This window comes from Hakea prostrata, unplaced genomic scaffold, assembly GCF_041222555.1.
Source record: "Hakea prostrata isolate BN-2017 unplaced genomic scaffold, UWA_Hpros_2 contig_191, whole genome shotgun sequence".
In the NCBI taxonomy this organism is placed as follows: Eukaryota; Viridiplantae; Streptophyta; class Magnoliopsida; order Proteales; family Proteaceae; genus Hakea; species Hakea prostrata.
The window spans coordinates 397-21,237 of record NW_028291310.1 but is presented as its reverse complement, the minus strand read 5'-3'; the positions used below and the strand labels follow the sequence as shown (position 1 = coordinate 21,237).

Sequence of the window (20,841 nt, the reverse complement as noted above, 5' to 3'; positions counted from 1 at the left end):
ACTAGCATAGATTAGACACCAAACAATGATCAAAACCATGACTTTCTATTTTGAAAACATGACTTTCTAATTTGATCAAAACATGGTTTTCAATGAAAACAACCATGGATGCAAAGGAGAATGAAGAATTCACTCAAGAGGATCATTAGCAAAGTATCAAAGATGAATGGTAACATAAAATCAGATCTAATATGCTAGAGAAATCAATTTAAAAGAATGACCATGGCTTCATGAAGAAATCATATGAATCATGGCAATCAAGCATGAAGATCATAGCATCAATGGAATGAATGGAGATTCATTCTCATCATTGGAATTTGTAGAAGAGGTGTTTGCAAGGTTGCGATACCTTCTTCATAATCACAGTAGTAAGAACTTGATCATGCAAGAGTAAATCGATAAGAAATACAAGAGATTACTAACCTTGAAGATGAACAAGAGATGAAGAACTTGAGATCTTGCAAGAGTTCTTCACAAACACCAAGGAGAGGCTTTGACAGAGGCTTCCCATGTTCTCTAAGAGTTTTAGAAACAAAAGATGCTAAGAAACAAGAAGTTCTAATATATAAAGCACCAAATGACCTAAACAAAAGATTTTCTCGGATTCTATCAGCAGCTGGCAACTTGGCTGGTCGACTAGGCTAGGACAACATGGCTTAGACAAGGAAATGAGGCCCAAATCACATCAAATTCAAGTGGGCTTCACCCAACTCAACGAATGACTTACCTAGCACTGAGGAATGTCTTCAAACCATGTCCAAAAGTGCTTTCGGTCCATCAACTAATCTCTCCATCAAGTTGTAGTTTCTTCTCAAACACAGCCAAAGTTTCCAAGTATGGAGCTCCATCATCAATCTCCATGGGTTCGGGGTCAAACACCATGTCTTCCACTGAGATGGCCCATAGTTGTCTTCTTCCTTCACTTCGGGTCTTTGGACCTACAAACAATAGGGTTTCCAGGTCAAGGTTAGGGCTGGATTTCAAAGTTCTGATCCACTTAATTCTTTAAACTTTACCTAGGGATGTCAACGATGCGGTTTCGGGCTTAAAAACACTCAGCCCAAACACGGCTCGTTAGCAAAATAATGGTTTCTAGCTGGTTTCGATTTGGTGCGGTTTGGATTTGGGCTAACGGTCTATACTCGGGTTGACTAACAGGTTGGGCTAATAATTTATGGTATGCAAGAAAAAGAATAAAAATAAATAGTTGAGCATCCTACAACAAGAGCCAAAATTTATGGAAACAAAATAGCTATTGATCAATTCTTATTAAAAAATGAAAATCATTCCATGTTGTAGAGATCCCACCCACCTTATAGAAATCAATACTCAAATAATAAGTAGTAACCTACAAACAACAAGCTCATTCCTTAGGCTCCACCGGATAGTTCTTAAACAAATCTTCGAACAAAAAACCCTTTAATTCTAACTTGTGCTATAATTTGATTGTTTTGAAATTGGATTCTTGTTTTGTGAGAATGTTGATTTTTTTCCCCTTCTATGAAATCCGTCTCTTTTTTGGATTGGTATTTAGTTGATATGCAAAAGAAATACCTCTGAATAAATATAATCATACTTAATAACCATTTTCATACTTGATAAATATTTATTTAATTTGACAAACTTTGTATATTCAATTGGACATTTATACTTAGTCATTCTAATTGTATCTTACAAGTAGTAGAATGACTATTTGATCTTTGAATTCATGCTCAATTTTTATAATAGTCTTCATCAACTATCTAGTGGTAATATGATGATTCAAACAATATTTAATATTAAACTATATAACGGGTTGTAAAACGGGTTATAATGGGTTGCAATTTGAGTTTGGGTTGGTGCGGGCTTTGCCACCCTCAGCCCAAATATAGCCCATTAAGGTTCAGTTCGGGCCGGTTCGGTTCGATTTTAACGATTCGAACTGCAAATTGACACCCCTACCTTCACCAGTCACAATGAGAAACCTCAAATTCAGAAGAAGTTAATCTTATTCAAAGAATTAAAGATAGGCAAAGGTAAGTCACTTAATTATATTATAATAATTAAGCATACATCTATTGTTGTGAGGTGTAATGATGTTGGGCAGAGGAAAAATACCCACTTTCGATGATATCCATGACAAAGTGTTGCATGCATTGAAAAAAATATTAATGGTAACCTAAATGTCCAGTCAATTACTACACCTCAATGCTTTTCAAAGGAGAACCAGTTAGCTCTGGTTTGGGTGGCATTTATAACCACAACTAGTCCTTCGATTCCACAAATTGGTTCGAACCTCCATTTAATTTCACGCAAGTTGCATCTTTGTTCATCAGTAGATCACTCAGGTTTGGGTCAATAAGCAATTATGACAACTGTCCTATAAAAACTCGCATTTGTGTAGCTTTGGCGGGTTTCCTTAATCAAGTCATTGCCTATGAGTCGTGGAAACTTGGTTTGTCCATTTGCACCTAAATTTTATTTTCTTCTTATTAATAAACGTGAGATGGAAATCTTACTCGAACTGCCAAGTAACAGAAAATTAAGAAGACTCGGAATGTGACTGAGAACAAGTATACATGGACGGGACCCTGTGGTTACTGATCAAACCTACCAACTATGGCGTGTGAGAAAGATAAAAGCTACTCTAATTATTATGTATAAGAAGATATTTACCTGAAATGAGAATGACAGATCAACTCCACGAGAGGAGCTAGGATTTAAGATGGATGAGGTCAAATAATGATTACAAAATCTCTATACTAATGTTAAAGCAAAGAGACTAGTGGGTAATAATTTAAAGTCTGTGTTAATTCCTTACAAAAACAATAACAAGTGAAAAAGGATAAAAACACAATGACATTGCTACGCATTGAAGTTTCAATCTTGGACCGTAGGCCACACGGTACTGCCACAGCACAAAAGCAATTTCGGATAGAAAGAGATAATAGTTGACTTTTGGGTAGGAATCAAATTAAGGTAAAACTTTTAAATATGAAATATGAATGATCAGAGAAATTCTACTATAAAACTCTCATAAATAGAGAATCCTCGCATCCCTTTTCATAGAAGAAAACTTCATCTGCTCAAATCAATATGCAGTTGTCATATGCCTTCAGCCAGCTTTCATTTCCTAGAAAATGCAGTCCTGCTCTCACACATTATCCTCTGGGATCCCAGACTTCGTCAGCAACTGCCACCAGTAGATTATGGGGACGACGATCACCAGTCGCTGCTGTGGTGGCTGCTGCAGTTCAGCCGATCGCAAACATCCCCACTGTACCACCGGAGAAGGTGGAGCTCCTCAAATCACTTAGTGGTTGGGTGGGAGAAAATGTCTTGCCGCTGTTAAAACCAGCGGAGAAAAGTTGGCAACCACACGATTTCTTGCCAGACTCAACCCTTCCATCGGATGAATTTACGCAGCAAGTTTTGGGCTTGCGTGAGAGAACAGCAGGATTGCCTGATGAGTACTTGGTGGTATTAGTGGTGATCTAATCACAGAAGAAGCTTTGCCATCATACACATCTTTTCTCAATAGATTCGAAGGGATCAAAGATCCAACTGGAAACAGCCCCGATGGTTGGTCTGTTTGGATTCGATCTTGGACGGCTGAAGAGAACCGGCATGGAGATCTTCTCAACAAGTATTTATACTTGTCTGGACGAGTCAACATGCATATGGTCGAACGCACCATACAAAACCTTATCACCGCTGGCACGGTGAGCTATTGATTCTTCATATTAAAAAGCTAGGGTTGGCTGGCATTTTTACGTGAATACATGTTAGGTACTTTTGACTAATACATCAAAAGCTCTAAAGCTAATGATATGCATGCATTAGGTAAAATCAAATGGATCTTACTAAATGTTGTGTCCTAGCTGGTGCTGCTTAGTGTAGTGTTGGGACTGCATCATGTATTTCTGATAAATATTGATGTTTTAACAACCAAAGATTCCATCTCTTTTATTCCCCAAGGTAACTTCTCTCTCATTTCGCCCTTCATTCTCTCTGATCACTTGCTTTCATATCTAAGGGTTTCCCAACAATCTTTCTCTTTAGGTGAAGACAAGCTTATGCCTCTGCTTGCTTGAACCATGCATCCCAAACTTTTCTCTCCTCTCCATCTGCTTTCTCTTCTCTTTTCCGTCCCTCTTTCTCATTCTTTCTCAATCTGATTCATCTTCAATCTGTTTACCTGCCCTATAAATTGTTTTCAAACTGATCCATCTATGGCGTCAATGGTATCATCTATTGGTGTGGTTGTGCTAGTACTCAGTGTCGTGAAATTAGAGTTTTTGTGATGTTGTGAAAAAAGATCGTGGGACAGTTTGAAATAATCGAAATTAAAATTTACCATGCAATGTTGGATAGCACAAGCCACATTAACTAACTATCGAGGACCCAACATTTTAGTAATATCTATTTTGTATGGTATGACATTAAAACCCATGCACTACCATCGTGGGATTGAGATTTTGAGTCTTGAAGATATATGTGTTTTCCTACATTTATCCACCATACATTACGTCTACCTTTGAGTGCTAACACAATAAATCAGAGGTGAGACTCCGAGTGAGTATCAATAGAACCCTTCTAATATGTAGTAAAAGTATGAAAAGAGCACATACTAAACATCTAGATTCTGAAATTTTCACCACTCATGAATGCATCTGTGTATCTTTGACATTTTATTTGCTCTTTTGGTGTCTAATGACAGAGCCCAATATTAAAAATCACTCCGTACATGGGAATCACGTACACTTCATTTCAAGAACGGGCAACATTCATAACACATGGCAAAACAGCTTTGTTGGCAAAGCAGAGCGATGATCCCGTGTTAGCCAGTTTCTGTGGTACCATTGCACCTGATGAGAAGCGACATGAAAAATCATATCAATAGATGATGGAGAAGCTATTAGAGATAGACCCCACAGATGCCATGCTGACAATTGCTGATACTCTGGGTCAGAACATTACGATGCCGGCCCACTTGATGTTCGATGGTGAAAACTCGAATCTCTTCAACCATTTCTCCATTGTCACACAGAAGCTTGGTGTTTACACCATTGCCGATTACTTGGACATATTAGAGTTCTTGATTGGGAGATGGAAGTTGGAGAAGGTTGTGGGTCTCAACAATGAAGGTCAGAAAGCCCAGGATATGGTTTGTGGGTTGCCTCGTAAGATTCGAAAACTACAAGAATGGGCTGAAGAACGAGCCCAAAAGATTAAGCCACAAACCCTACGCTTTAGTTGGATCTTCAACAAAGAAGTCATTGTGTAGTGCTTTTTAAATATTATTACCTAGAAGCGAAGCCACAAACCCTATGCTTTAGCTGGATCTTCAATAAAGAAGTCCCTGTGTAGTGCTTTTTCTATGATTGGGGTACTCAATGGATCTACTTTTTCTATGAAAAATCATTTCAAAATATTATCTATAAAAGTTGATTGATGAACGAATATTTCATTGGTCAAATGTTCAATTCACAAGTCAAGATAAAACATTGTCTTTTGAAGATTTTCATTTCAACTTTCTTCAAATAATCTAATTCTTTTGAAAACTCTTCAGGAGTTTTGATGATATAAATATATACACTTATTATAACAAAGTTAGATCCATATCATTTAATAAAGGCACAATAATAAATTGGAATATATATTCTTCATTTAGTAAATATCCACTAAGGAGATTATACCTGTTGGAATTTATTAATTTGATTAATAAATTAAATGCCCAAGGGCAATATTGGAAACTCACTATTAGGGCGGTTACAAAATAGGTTATATATTTTGGTAACCACCGCATTTAGTGAGTAAGTAACGGAGTGATTCATTCGCACGAGCGAATCTCTGAAAAACGGCGGCTCCATCTCTCTCTACCTCTCTCTTAGAATCGCAGGCTTAGATTTTCTTCTTTGCTAGTATTCGATCTTCATTTCATTAATCCACGGCATTTGGGTTGTGGATATTATTCCCTTTCCCTGTGATTGAGGAATCTCGCCGATAAATCTTTGGTGGTGGAACGAGAACGTGGATCTAGACTTCCGCTGCGAATACTTCAAGTAAGGGAAAGCGAATTCAGGTAAGGAATTTTTTCCCCATCAATTAATTGAATTGAATTACTTTTGATGTATTACCGACATTGGTATCAGAGCCATTGGTTCCCACGTTTATTGTTCCTCCCCATTGTTTAATTTTATTGTATGGATCCAATGGGAGGATCAAGGGTTTAATACGAAACCCATGGGAAGATTGATAGGGTTTTTGGAAACCTTTAATTTTGATTCGGATCCGAGTGGGAGATCCTTGTGGATTTCCCTAATGGAGATTTGCATGAATTGATAATCCATGATGAAAATTTTTGTTTAAAATTTATTGTTGGATTTTTTTCATGTGTTTTTTGGATGATTTTTGAGTGAAAAAAACGTGTTTTACCGTTTTTTTCCGTTCAAGAAAAATTGAAAAATCGCCGTTTTTTGGTCACTGTGGACCAGACGGACAACCGTCGACCAGGACGGTCGTCCGTCTATTATCATAGTGGTCACAGTGACCCAGACGGAATTTCCGTCTGGGAGAGACGGTCATCCGTCCGGTCACAGAATGCCAGACGGAATTTCCGTCTGGGCAGACGGTCATCCGTTTGATCACAGAATGCCAGACGGAATTTCCGTGCGGGCGGACGGTCATCCGTCCGGGCATAAAAAGGCGAGACGGAATTCCGTGCGGCGGGACGGCAGTCCGTCTGGGAGATGGATTTTTTGGAAATTGGTCCGTCCGATTCAGTAATGTGTTTCTAATTTCTTTGGACACCAATGGCCCGACAGTCTGTGTGATGTTTGGGCATTGAGGGCCTATTGGGGCCTATTGGGAGCTAATGAGGTAGAAGTGTTCTGTGTGAACCACCTCATAGCTTTAACATGATTGCATGTTTTATTTTAATAAAACTATTTTTTATTTATGGGTCTATCAATCATGTTTCTTGCACAGAATGAAGTTAGTGTATAAGTCTATGTGGGTTTGCATGAGAATTTGATTGAATGTTTTTTTAGCATCTCTTTTGGTTTAAGTGCTTATCCCATAGGTTGACTATGCTAGTGTGATTTTTGTTGCATGAGTTGTGTTTTATGCTAGATTCATTGAACTCATTCTTGTATGTAATATCTCTAGAAAAATGGCTGCTACCAAGAGCATTGTTGCTGACCTCACTAAAGGAGATAAGCTGAATGAGAGGAATTATGACCTCTGGCACCGAAAGGTGCAATATCTCCTAGAAGAGCAGGATATGCTAGAGACCATAAACCGGACCATGAACCCACCCGAGGAAGGTACCACCGCACAACATCGCGGGGACCTTGATATATACAATGCTTGGAAGAGGAAAGACCGGGTAGCCAGGATTACAATCCTGAGCTCCATGAGGGATGACCTGATGCTTCGTTATGAGAAGCATAGGACTGCAAAGTCTTTGTGGGAGGCTGTGAAGTTCCAGTATGGAGGGACTTCCACCACAAGAGGCCGCCAGCTCGGACTCACTTTTGACGGTTATAAGATGCGCCGGGGTCACACCATGAGGCAGCATATAACCATCATGTCTAACATGATTAGTGAGTTGAGCGCATGTGGGCGCCGAAGACCGATGAGGAGCAAGTCTCCGCGATCATCGGTCATTGCCAAAGACTTGGGAGCATATGAAGATCTTCTTGACTCATGCTGATGAGGTCAAGACTTTCGATCAAGCTGCTAAGCACCTTGAGCTTGATGAGGATCGGATGTTGGCCGATACCCCTCAAACCGATGTATTTGCTTCTTGAAGCAAGCACTAGTAAGGGTGCGAGGCTTCAAGCGCAAGAGAGAAAAAGCTCAACCTCGCGGTCCAAGCAAAGTAACCAGGGGTGGGAACAAAAACAAGAGTGGGCCCAAGCATTCAAGGGGGACTAGTGCTTTGGCAAGAAGAAATCAGCTTTGATTTGCTTCAAGTGCCGAAAGCCTGGTCATTTTGCTCGTGATTGCACTGAGCAAGAGGTATGTCTTGTGTGTTATACCTCATCTTGTTATGTAACAAGTTCTACTATGCTTGCTGAACTAAATCCTTTGTGGATTGTTGATTCAAAGTGCGACATGAACACATAACAAGGGAACGCTCGAGCTTCGTGGAATACCGTCGTATTCCAAGAGGAAGCAAAAGGATAACGATGGGGAACAGCTCAAGCGTGGAGGTTCATGGCATAGGCACATGCAAATTAGTTTTGCGAGGTGGCCGAGAGCATTGTTACTCCATGATGTCTTGTATGCTCCGAGACATTCGGCGAAATCTTGTTTCTGTTATTTATCTTTTAAGACATGGTTTTAGAATTGTATTTGAAAACAATTCTTTGGTTTTGTATCTCGGGTGATACGGTTTATGGTTATGGTTTTCTTGATAATGGTTTCATTGTATTGGATACAATTGATTATTCATTTAATTCTAGTAATGTTTTTGTTTGCCAAAATACTTTGTGTGTATTGATTCTAATTTGTGGCATGCTAGACTAGGACATATTGGCTTAGATAGGATGAACAGGTTGGCAAGAGAAGGTCTCTTAGGCCAAGGTTCACTATCTGATTTGCCAACTTTGTGAGTCATGTCTAGCGGGAAAAGCAACTAGAAAACCATTTAAAAAGGCTTTGAGAGCCTCTCTTCCTTTAGAACTTATCCATTCGGATGTGTGTGGACCCATGAATGTGCATACTAGAAAAGGACAGTCATATTTCATCACATTCATAGATGACTATACAAGGTATGGTCACATTTATCTAATTTCTCATAAGTCGAAGCTCCGGAATGTTTTAAGAAATTCATGAGCTTGGTTGAGAATCGCTTAGATAAAAGGATTAAAACTCTTAGAACGGATAGAGGTAGAGAGTATCTCTCCGATATGTTCAAAGGGTTATGTGATGAAAAGGGGATATCTAGACAACTTACTATTCCGGGGACTCCACAAAATGGGGTTGTTGAGAGGAGGAATAGAACCTTGCTAGACATGGTGAGATCCATGATGGCGCGAGCAAATCTACCCATCTCTTATTGGGGAGATGCTTTGCTGATGCGGCCTATATCCTCAACGAGTTCCAACCAAATCGGTTCCTTCCACACCATATGAGTTGTGGACCGGAAGGAAGCCAAATTTGAGTTACTTGCGCGCATGGGGATGTGCGGCATATGTTCACTCTACTTCTCACCAATATGGAAAGCTTGGACCCGAGAGGAAGAAAGTGTATCTTTGTGAGATATTCCGAACCCTCAAAGGGCCATGTCTTCATTGGACTAGATGAGAGTGAGAAAAGAACGGAACTTGAGTCTAGGGATGCAACATTCTTGGAGAATGATTTTCCATCTCTTTCAGGAGTTAACAAAGAATCATCGGAATTCTTTGAGATACAAGATAGTGGTCTTGTCACTCCGGGATTTAGATTCTGGATAATGAACCCGGGGTTCATCCGAGAAGATCCTAGTGGGAGTGGGAGTGCGGATGTGATAGCTACCTTAGACGGTGAGCAATCCGACATGCACTTGCGCTGTAGTAGGCGCGGGCTAGTTCCTCGTCGACGTTTCGACATAGAGGATGAAGCCTACATGGTAACTCCTGAAGAGATCGGCGTGAGATGATTTCGGTCGATGAACATGAACCAAAGAGCGTGCGGGAAGCTCTTGCGGGGTCAAGCTCAAAGGAATGGTTAAAAGCAATAAAGGAAGAGTTGGAGTCGATGAAAGTTAATCATGTCTGGGACTTGGTTGACTTGCCGCCAGAGCCCGAAAGGCGATTGGGAACAAGTGGGTTCTCAAGATCAAAAGAAAGGCGGATGGATCTATTGAGAGATTCAAGGCTCGTTTAGTGGCCAAGGGCTACACCCAACGAGAGGGCGTTGATTATGAGGAAACTTTTTCCCCCGTGGTTAGGTTTGCCTCAATTCGCCTCATACTAGCCATTGTTGCTCGGTTGGACTTGGAGCTTTATCGGATGGATGTAAAACTGCGCTTTTCTCAATGGAGAACTTGAGGAAGAGATCTATATGGATCAACCTCAAGGCTTTGAAGCACATGGACTTGAGCGCAAAGTGTGCAAGCTTAAGAAGTCCATATATGGCTTAAAGCAAGCATCTAGACAGTGGAATATGCGCTTCCACCAAGCTATGATGGAAAATGGTTTTTCCATGCTTGAGGAAGACCACCGTGTTTACACCAAGAGATACGATAATAATTATGTCATTCGACACTGCACGTAGATGACATACTTATGGCTAGCAATAGCAAGGAGCTATTGGAAACCATTAAGAAATGGTTGTCCTCCGTATTTGATATGAAGGACATGGGTGAAGCAAGCTATGTGCTTGGTGTCAAGATTGTCAGAAATAGGCAAAAGAGATTACTGGGTTTATCTCAAGAGACCTATATTGACAATGTCTTGACAAGATACCAGATGCACAACTGCAAACCAATTGATACTCCAGTGGAGAAGGGTTTGCATTTGAGCCTTGATATGGGTCCTAAGACTCCAGAGGAGAAAACCAAGATGGAAAGAGTTCCATATTCCAGTGCAGTGGGTAGCCTTATGTACGCTATGATGTGTACTAGGCCGGATATTTGTTATGCGGTGGGTTTGGTTAGTCGATACCAATCAAACCCGGGCATAGAGCACCTTTGGAAAGCGATCAAGAGGATATTGAGATATCTCGAGAGGAACGAGTAACTACATGTTGTGTTACCAAGGATCGGATTTGCGGTTAGTTGGCTATAGTGATGCCGAATGGGCTGGAGACATCGATGAGTGCAAATCAGCCTCTGGATATGCTTTCTTGCTGAATGGCGGGGCCATTTCATGGTGTAGCAAGAAGCAGGCTTGTATATCCCTCTCGACCATGGAAGCAGAGTATGTGGCATGCTCCGCTGTGGTTCAAGAGGCTATTTGGTTGAGGAGATTCCTTCGACATACTGGGATTGTGATGACATCCAAAGAGGCTGCCCTTGTCTACTGTGATAGTACGGCAGCTCTTAGCTATGTCAAGGACCCCAAGTATCATGGGAAGACCAAACATATACAGTTGAGATATCACTTTGTTAGAGACATTACATCAAGAAAGAAAGTTGTACTTAAGCACATATCTACTAGTTTGATGGTAGCTGACCCTTTTACCAAACCTATAGCCAAGGATGTTTTTATTTCTTATGTAAAATCCTTGGGCTTGCGTAGATTGTGACTTATTTTTGTACTGAGACTTTCTTATTAATGAGTAATATGAGTTCATTCCAGCATTTTTATTATTCACTTTCTGTGTGATTGTGTTTCTTCTAGCATAAAACAACATATGTCAATAGGCAAGAGAATGGCTCACTCACACGAGCATTCGCCTCTCGGCGCCTTGGAGGCCAGAGAGATGAGACGGATTGTGAATGACTTTGTGTAGGTCAATTCATAATCATGATGTCGCCTTGATTTGGAATCAAGATGAGTTTCTCTATTGTGAAGAGAATCGACATGAATGTTCCCACTATTCATGTTGCCTATAGGAGCAAGGTGCGAGTACTTTATGTGGCGCTAGGGTGGCGACAATAAAGTAACTCGGGTTAGGCGCAAGGGGTTGCGACTGGACTAAGACCTGTATGGTGTTGAGATGGACATACGTTCTATTGTATATAGAATGCTCCACCATAGCACATATATCATACTAAGTGTAGTGATGGTCTGGGGCGAAAGGAAAGGTTTGATTCAACTGCACCCTAAAAAGTGTTTGCAGGCGCCAACTGTATGTGTTACAGTAGTGAACATCTTAAGGACAAGAAGGTGATCTCTCGGAGGGATCGAGATACCTTTAGTCTCGGTGAGTTTGAATAAACCTAGGACACTGTGTTATACTAATGCTTATTTGATTTGTTTCTATGAGTGATGTGCCATTCTGGCCTTCTGGGAAGGTTTCTAGTTTGGGGCTCACGCGTGCAGGTATATCACCGGTCGCACAACCCATTTTGCCAGTATGATTGTGGATATTAGTGTCTGGGACACAGGTGGTCTATGTATCTGGGATACATAGTGAAGAGATCAATATATATGTATATCCGGGATATGCATGTGTGTGCAGGGACACAAGAGGTCTATGTATCGGGATACATAGCGGAGAAATTGAATGTGTATATCCGGGATATACAAGTGTGTCTGGGACACATTGAAAGATTAACACTTGCCCTTGTGCAAGTGGGAGCTGTTGGAATTTATTAATTTGATTAATAAATTAAATGCCCAAGGGCAATATTGGAAACTCACTATTAGGGCGGTTACAAAATAGGTTATATATTTTGGTAACCACCGCATTTAGTGAGTAAGTAACGGAGTGATTCATTCGCACGAGCGAATCTCTGAAAAACGGCGGCTCCATCTCTCTCTCCCTCTCTCTTAGAATCGCAGGCTTAGATTTTCTTCTTTGCTAGTATTCGATCTTCATTCCATTAATCCACGGCATTTGGGTTGTGGATATTATTCCCTTTCCCTGTGATTGAGGAATCTCGCCGGTAAACCTTTGGTGGTGGAACGAGAACGTGGATCTAGACTTCCGTTGCGAATACTTCAAGTAAGGGAAAGCGAATTCAGGTAAGGAATTTTTTCCCCATCAATTAATTGAATTGAATTACTTTTGATGTATTACCGACAATACCATATATGTCATGATCATCTCTGAAGTCTTATTAAACAAACTTCATAAGAATTTTTATATGCTTCAGACATTTTGAATCTTTCAGAGATTTTCATATAAATTTCATACTCAAGTGAGCCATATAAATAGGCTGTAATAATACCTATTAGACGCATGTCAAAATTTTCATATACTGCCAGATTAATATGATATCTGAAGATGATTGCATCCACCACAAAAGAACATGTTTCCATATAATCAATGCCAGGCCCATGCAAAAATTCTTGTGCCATAATTCATGCTTTATAATCACAATTTAATTCTTTTTCTCATTTCATTTTTCGCACGAAAACTCATTTGTACCCCCACTGGCTTTATATCTTCAGATGTTGGACTACAGGTCCACTTTTTCAAGCGAATTCAATTCTACTTGAATTGCGTCTGTACATTTTGGCCAATCATTTATTCATTATATTCATCAACAAATTTATATTCAATATCCTCGTCTTGTTGCATTATTTCAATAAAAACATTATATGTAAAAATTGTTGTCGACAACTTTATATTTTCGGTTCTATCTTTTTCCTGCAATGACATAACTAATCGAGATATCTTCATTATTTTCAGGTACTCTGAACCTCTTATGGGGTTTTATAGAAAATTATGTCTTCAGGATCTTCATAATCATTTGTCTCCATATTATGACCATCTTGATCATTTGCTCATTTCATTTTCTAGGATTTTATTTTTGGAACCGATTGATCTTCCACGTTTTAACCGTGGTTTAATTTCATTTACACTGATAGATTGTCCTACTGGGACATCAATCTTGATTGAAGCACTCAACTGTTTATTCTCTCCCCCTCATGTTGGAAAAACTAATTCATCAAAATAATACTCAACAAATATTGCTTTAAATAAATCTCCTATCATTTGCAAGATATTTAATTATATAAGGAGATTCATATCCAACATATATTCCCAACTTTATTTGGGTACTCATCTTTGTGCGCTGTGGTGGAGCAATTGGAACATAAACCACACATCAAAAAATTTTAAGATGAGAAATATTTGGCTTCTGACCATAAGTCAATTGTAATAAGGAGAATTTATGACAACCTTTTGGATTGATGCGTACAAATAATAATTTGTTCTCATAAACAATGATTTAGCTATTACTTGGAGACATTTAATAAATAATTTTACCAAACCATTTTGGATATAAACATGAGCAACAGGCTATTCAACTGTGATATTAGTTGTTATACAATAATCATAAAGCTTGAGATGTAAATTCACCAACATTATTAAGACAAACTGTCTTTATTTTATAATCCATAAATTGTGCTCTTAATCCAATTTGAGCAACAATCTCGCAAATACCAAATTGCGAATTCATAATGAAATACATGTGACCATTTTATAGATGCATCTACTCAAATTGTATATTATATGAATGGTCCACATAATGGGTGAATGGACCCATATATTTCACCCTGTATATGTTTCAAAGACGTAGAATGTTCAATCTCAACTTTAGCTGGTGAATATCCAATAATAAATTTCTCTTGAGAACAAGCAACACAAGAAAATTTATTTAATTGAAGAATCTTCTGGTTCTTCAATGGAAGACAATTGAATTTTCAATAATTTTTCGCATCATACTTGATCCGGGATGGTTCAACCGGTCATGCGAAATAATAAAATTATTGGAATCAATGTTTATTTGATTTACCCAAGCATGTGTTTCAACCATGCGATATTCGTGTAGTACAGATTGAGAGAAAATATCTAACACCTTTGTATAGATATTCACTTTTACCATTATTTGTAGTCTTAATCTGATAATCATTTTGGCAAATAGCATCGAAACTTAATAAGTTTCTTTGAGACTTACTACAAAATAATGAATTATTCATAGCCAATTTTATCTCCCAAATAATAATAGATTAGCTCTTCCGGAGCTTCCAATTAATCTTGTACTACCAATTTTTATATGAACATTGGCTTCCACATCATCAAATAAGAGAAATATGTATATTTTTTTCTTAGTATAATATGCATCACAGCATATAAGAGAATATTCACATTCTTCATCAAAATGAAACAAAATATATTAAAGATATATAGAAAGTCAATAAAAAAAATTATAGAGGAAAAATATTAAATTTAAGATAAACTAACTTATGAGATGAGATTTGAAGAGAAAAGAATTACAAACTAATATAATATTATTTTTATTTGAATTCTACTAACATAATCAAATCTTCAACTATTATCTTCAAAGGAGTTTGTTGCGCATCTAGATGTGTAGTATCTATGAGGCCATCAGAATCATCACTTTAATAGGCAAAAATTACTCAAGTATCATGATTTTAGAAAATTCAATTTATCTCCACATTATTTTTATTTCTTTAATTAAGGCTTGACAAAGCTTAATTAAATATTGTGGAATACGACAGATACATGTCTAATGGCTTTCATACCACATGGGTAACAAATATTATCTTCACTCCTTGAATTGTTATATTGAGAATCCTTATTATTCTCTTATTTATTTTTATAATAATGATGGTAATTATTCCGTCTTTTGCCTCATTCTCTTCCACAGTCATGACCATAATTTTAATTTTGCCTACTTTCAGGCATATTATGAATTGCTACATTCACTTCAGGGAATTGAACAAAACCAATAAGACGAGCTTCATGACTTTTTATTAATAGTCCATTATTTTACCCAGCCACAAATAGGCATGATATCATTTAGAATATTTCTTAAAACTCCTTTTACAATATTACTATTGTAACAACAAATTTGAAACTTGAAAATTTGCTGGCATATTTTCATGAATAATATTTTCTCTTTATAATTTCAATAGAGAATTAATTTAAAAAACTACAAAACTGTATTTATTTACAGTTTCAAATCTTGCAGTTTTAAATCTTGCAACTTCATGTGTATCTGCAGAACTGTATTCATTTACAGTTTCAAATCTTGCAACTTCAAGTGCATTTGCAGAACTGTACTTATTTACAGTTTCAAATCTTGCAACTTCATGTGCATCTGTAGAACTGTATTCATTTACAGTTTCAAATCTTGTAACTTCAAGTGCATTTAACAATATTTGTGGCGCAAGACTAACAATCAATATGTACAATAAATAAAAATCTGTTATAAAATAAAGAGAAAATATATTAGATACAAAGAAGAAAGACAAGATGAGTTCAATCAGAAGTGATTCATTCAATTGAGTGCATTACATATTTATAGTAGAATGAACATCTACTCTGATATAGAAATACAATATATGATTCTTGCACACAATAAGATATTCTTGATATGGAAAGATAGATTGCCGCCCAAGATAGAAGGTACATAGAATGGAAATATTGACTGCCAATATTGTGTAATGAGATGGTTGTGATCTTCACCAATATTGCATCCTGAGGTAATTGAGATCTTCAATTGGAAGTACAATCTCTTTGGGGTAGTGGACATCCATAATAAATATTATTTATAACACTCCCCCTTGGATGTCCATCAATAGATAATGTACCTCGTTAAAACCTTACTAAGAAAAACCCTGTGGGAAAAAAATCTTAGTGAAGGAAAAAGAGTATACATATCTAAATAATACGTATTGGTAGCTGCCTCATTAAAAACCTTACCAGGAAAACCCAGTGGGACAAAACCTTGGTTAAGGGAAAAAGAGTGCAAACGTATTTTACTCCCCCTGATGATAACATCATTGAGTATCTTTGAATACGTACATTCCATTATCATATACCAACTTCTCAACATTTAAAGTAGGCAACGCCTCAATAAATAAACCTGTCAAGTTATCACTTGAACGAATTCAATAAACATATATTTCATCATTTCATTGAAAATCAAGAGTGAAGAAGAATTTCGGTGAAATATGCTTCGTTCTATCTTCTTTGATGTATCATCCCTTCAATTGAGCTTTGCATGCAGCATAATCTTCATATAATATTGTTGAAATTCCTTCTTCTAGTAGAAGACTGCATGCTTCATGATTGTGTTGTATCATTGATCTTAACCAAATATAAAATAGTTAACATTCACTTGAAAATAAATAGCATGTTTGAGATCTAGTTTTATGTAGATCAGATAAATATCCTGCATCTGCAAAACTAGTAAGTTGATATCCACATTCATAAAATAATATCATGTCAATAATTTCTCGAATATACTGAAATATATGTTTTATAACATTTCAGTGTCTTCGTATTGGAGAATAAATAAATCTTGTTAATACACTTATAGAAAATGCTACATCCGATTATGTATTATCAGCAAGATACATTAATGCCCCAATAGCACTAAGATATGGTACTTCAGGACCAAGAAATTCTCCACTGTTTTCTTGGGGTTGAAATGAATCTTTCTTTATATTGAGCGATCTCACAACCATTGGGGTACTCAATGGATGTATTTTATCTAGATAAAATCTCTTCAAAATATTCTCTATATAAGTTGATTGATGAACGAATATTTCATTTGTCAAATGCTCAATTTACAAATCAAGACAAAACATTGTCTTTCCAAGATTTTCATTTCAACTTTCTTAAAATAATCTACTGCTTTTGGAAACTCTTCAGGAGTTTCGATGATATTTAAATCATCATCATATATACTTACTAAAATTAGATCCATATCCTTTAATAAAGGCACAATAATAAATTAGATCATTTTTATGCTTTTCATTTAGTAAATATCCACTCAGGAGATTACCATATATGCCTTGATAATCTTTGAAGCATTATTGAACAAACTTCCTAGGAATTTTTATATGCTTCAGTCATTTTGAATCCTTCAGGGATTTTCATATATATTTCACACTCGAGTGAGCCATATAAATAGGCTGTAATAATATCCATTAGACGCATGTCAAAATTTTCATATACTGCCAGATTAATAAGATATCCGAAGGTGATTGCATCCACCACAAGAGAACATGTTTCCATGTAATCAATGCCAGCATCTGCGAAAATTCTTGTGCCATAATTCATACTTTATATATCACGATTTCATTATTTTTCTCATTTCATTTTTCGCAGAAAACTCAATTGTACCCCACTGGCTTTATACCTTCAGATGTTGGACTACAGGTCCAAAAACTTTAATTTTCAAGCGAATTCAATTCTGCTTGAATTGCGTCTCTACATTTTGGCCAATCATTTCTTGATTTATATTCATCAACAAATTTATATTCAAGATCCTCGTCTTGATGTATTATTTCAACAATAACATAATATGCAAAAATGTTGTCGACAACTTTATCTTTTCGGTTCCATCTTTTTCCTGCAATGACATAACTAATCGAGATCTCTTCATTATTTTCAGGTACCTGAACCTCTTCTGGGGTTTTATAGAAAGTTATGTCTTCAGGATCTTCATAATCAATTGTCTCCATATTATGACCATCTTGATCATTTGTTCATTTCCTTTTCTAGGATTTTATCCTTGGAACCGATTGATCTTCCACGTTTTAAACGTGGTTTGATTTCATTTGCATCGATAGATTGTCCTGTGGGACATCAATTCTAATTGGAGCATTTACAGCTGGAATATGAGATTTAATAACTCTTAGCAGGTCAGCAAATCTGGCAGTTGATTCATAATATTTATTGCATTATCCTTCGAACTTCAAGTTCACAGTGCTCAGTGTGAGGATCTAATTAGATAATGATAATGCATACAATCAATCTCTTTTTCCAACTGTTTATTCTCTCCCCCTCATGTTGGAAAAACTAATTCATTAAATAAATCTCCTATCATTGACAATATATTGCATTATATAAGGAGATTCATATCCAACATATATTCCCGACTTTATTTGGAGACTCATCTTTGTGCGCTGTGGTGGAGCAATTAGAACATAAGCCGCACATCCAAAAATTTTAAGATGAGAAATATTTGGCTTATGACCATAAGCCAATTGTAATAGGGAGAATTTATAACAACCTTTTGGCCTGATGCGTACAAGTGATGCTTTGTTCTCATAAACAATGGTTTAGTTATTAATTGGAGACAATTAATAAATAATTTTACCAAACCATTTTGGATATAAACATGAGTAACAGGCTATTCAACTGTGATCTCAGTTGTTATACAATAATCATAAAGCCTGAGATGTAAATTCACCAGCATTATCAAGACAAACTGTCTTTATCTTATAATTCATAAATTATGCTCTTAATCTCATTATTTGAGCAAACAATCTCGCAAACACCAAATTGCGAGTTCATAATGAACATACATGTGACCACTTTATAGATGCATCTATTAAAATCATATATTATCTGAATGGTCCACATGATGGGTGAATGGGCCCATACATTTCACCCTCTATACGTTTCAAAAACGTAGAATGTTCAATCTCAACTTTAGCTGGTGAATATTAATAATAAATATTTCTTGAGAACAAACAATACAAGAAAATTCACTTAATTGAAGAATCTTCTGGTTCTTCAATGGATGACAATTGAATTTTCAATAATCATACTTGATCCGGTATGGTCCAACCGGTCATGCCAAATAATAAAATTATTGGAATCAATGTTCATTTGATTTACTCAAGCATGTGTTTCAACCATGCGATATTCGTGTAGTACAAATTGGGAGAAATATCTAATAACTTTGTATAGATATTTACTTATACCATTATTTGTAGTCTCAATCGGATAATAATTTTGGCAAATAGCTTTGAAACTTAATAAGTTTCTTTGAGACTTACTACAAAATAATGAATTATTTATAACCAATTTTATCTCCCAGATAATAATAGATTAGCTCTTCCGGAGCTTCCAATCAATGTTGTACTACCGATTTTATATGAACATTGGCTTCCGTATCATCAAATAAGAGAAATATGTATATTTTTCTCTCAGGATAATATGCGTCACAAAGATATAAGAGAATATTCACATTCTTCATCAAAATGAAACAAAATATATTAAAAGATATATAGAAAGTCAATAAAAAAAATTTATAGAAGAAAAAGATTAAATTTAAGATAAACTAACATATGAGATGAGATTTGAAGAGAAAAGAATTACATAATCAAATCTTCAACTATTATCTTCAAAGAAGTTTGCAGCATCTAGATATGTAGTACATGTGAGGCCATCAAAATCATTCCTTTTATAGGCAAAAATTGCTCAAATATCATGATTTTGGAAAATCTAATTTATCTCCACATTATTTTTATTTCTTTAATTAAGGCTTGACAAAGCTTAATTAAATATTGTGGAGTATGATAGATACATGTCTAATAGCTTTCATACCAAATCGGTAAAAAATATTATCTTCACTTCTTGAATTGTTATATTGAGAATCCTTATTATTCTCTTATTTACTTCCATAATAATGACGGTAATTATTCCGTCTTTTGCCTCATCCTCTTCCACAATCATGACCATAATTTTAATTTTGCCTTCTTTCGGGCATATCATGAATTGTTGCATTCACTTGAGGGAATGGAACAGAACCAATAAGACGAGCTTCATGACTTTTCATTAATAGTCCATTATTTTACTCAGCCACAAATAGGCATGATATCATTCGAGTATTTCTTAAAACTCCTTTTTACAATATTACTATTGTAACAACAAATCTGAAACTTGAAAATTTGTCTGGGATATTTTCATGAATAATATTTTCTCCTTATAATTTCAAAAGAGAATTAATTTCAAAACTACTGATCGTATTTATTTACGCTTTCAAATCTTGCAACTTCATGTGCATCCGTAGAATCTGTATTTATTTACGTTTCAAATCTTGCAACTTCAAGTGCATCTCATAGAATCTGTACTTATTTACAGTTTCAAATCTTGCAACTTCATGTGCATCTCAAAACTGTATTTATTTACGCTTTCAAATCTTGCAACTTCATGTGCATCTCGAAGTATTTATTTACAGTTTCAAATCTTGCAACTTCATGTGCATCTGCAGAACTGTATTTATTTACAATTTCAAATCTTGCAACTTCATGTGCATCTCAGAATCGTATTCATTTACGCTTTCAAATCTTTCAACTTCATGTGCATCTCAGAGAACTATATTCATTTACAATTTCAAATCTTGGAACTTCGATGCATTTAACAATCTTTGTGGTGCAAAGCTAGCAGCCACTATATACAATAAATAAAACCACAATCATTAAAGCAACA

At 36.4% G+C, this 20,841-nt stretch overlaps 1 pseudogene; it reads left to right on the top strand.

Moving 5' to 3' along the window:
• Positions 1-2,075: 2,075 nt before the first annotated feature.
• On the top strand, positions 2,076-5,266 carry LOC148998672 (stearoyl-[acyl-carrier-protein] 9-desaturase 6, chloroplastic pseudogene; annotated as a pseudogene).
• The last annotated feature ends 15,575 nt before the right edge of the window (positions 5,267-20,841 follow it).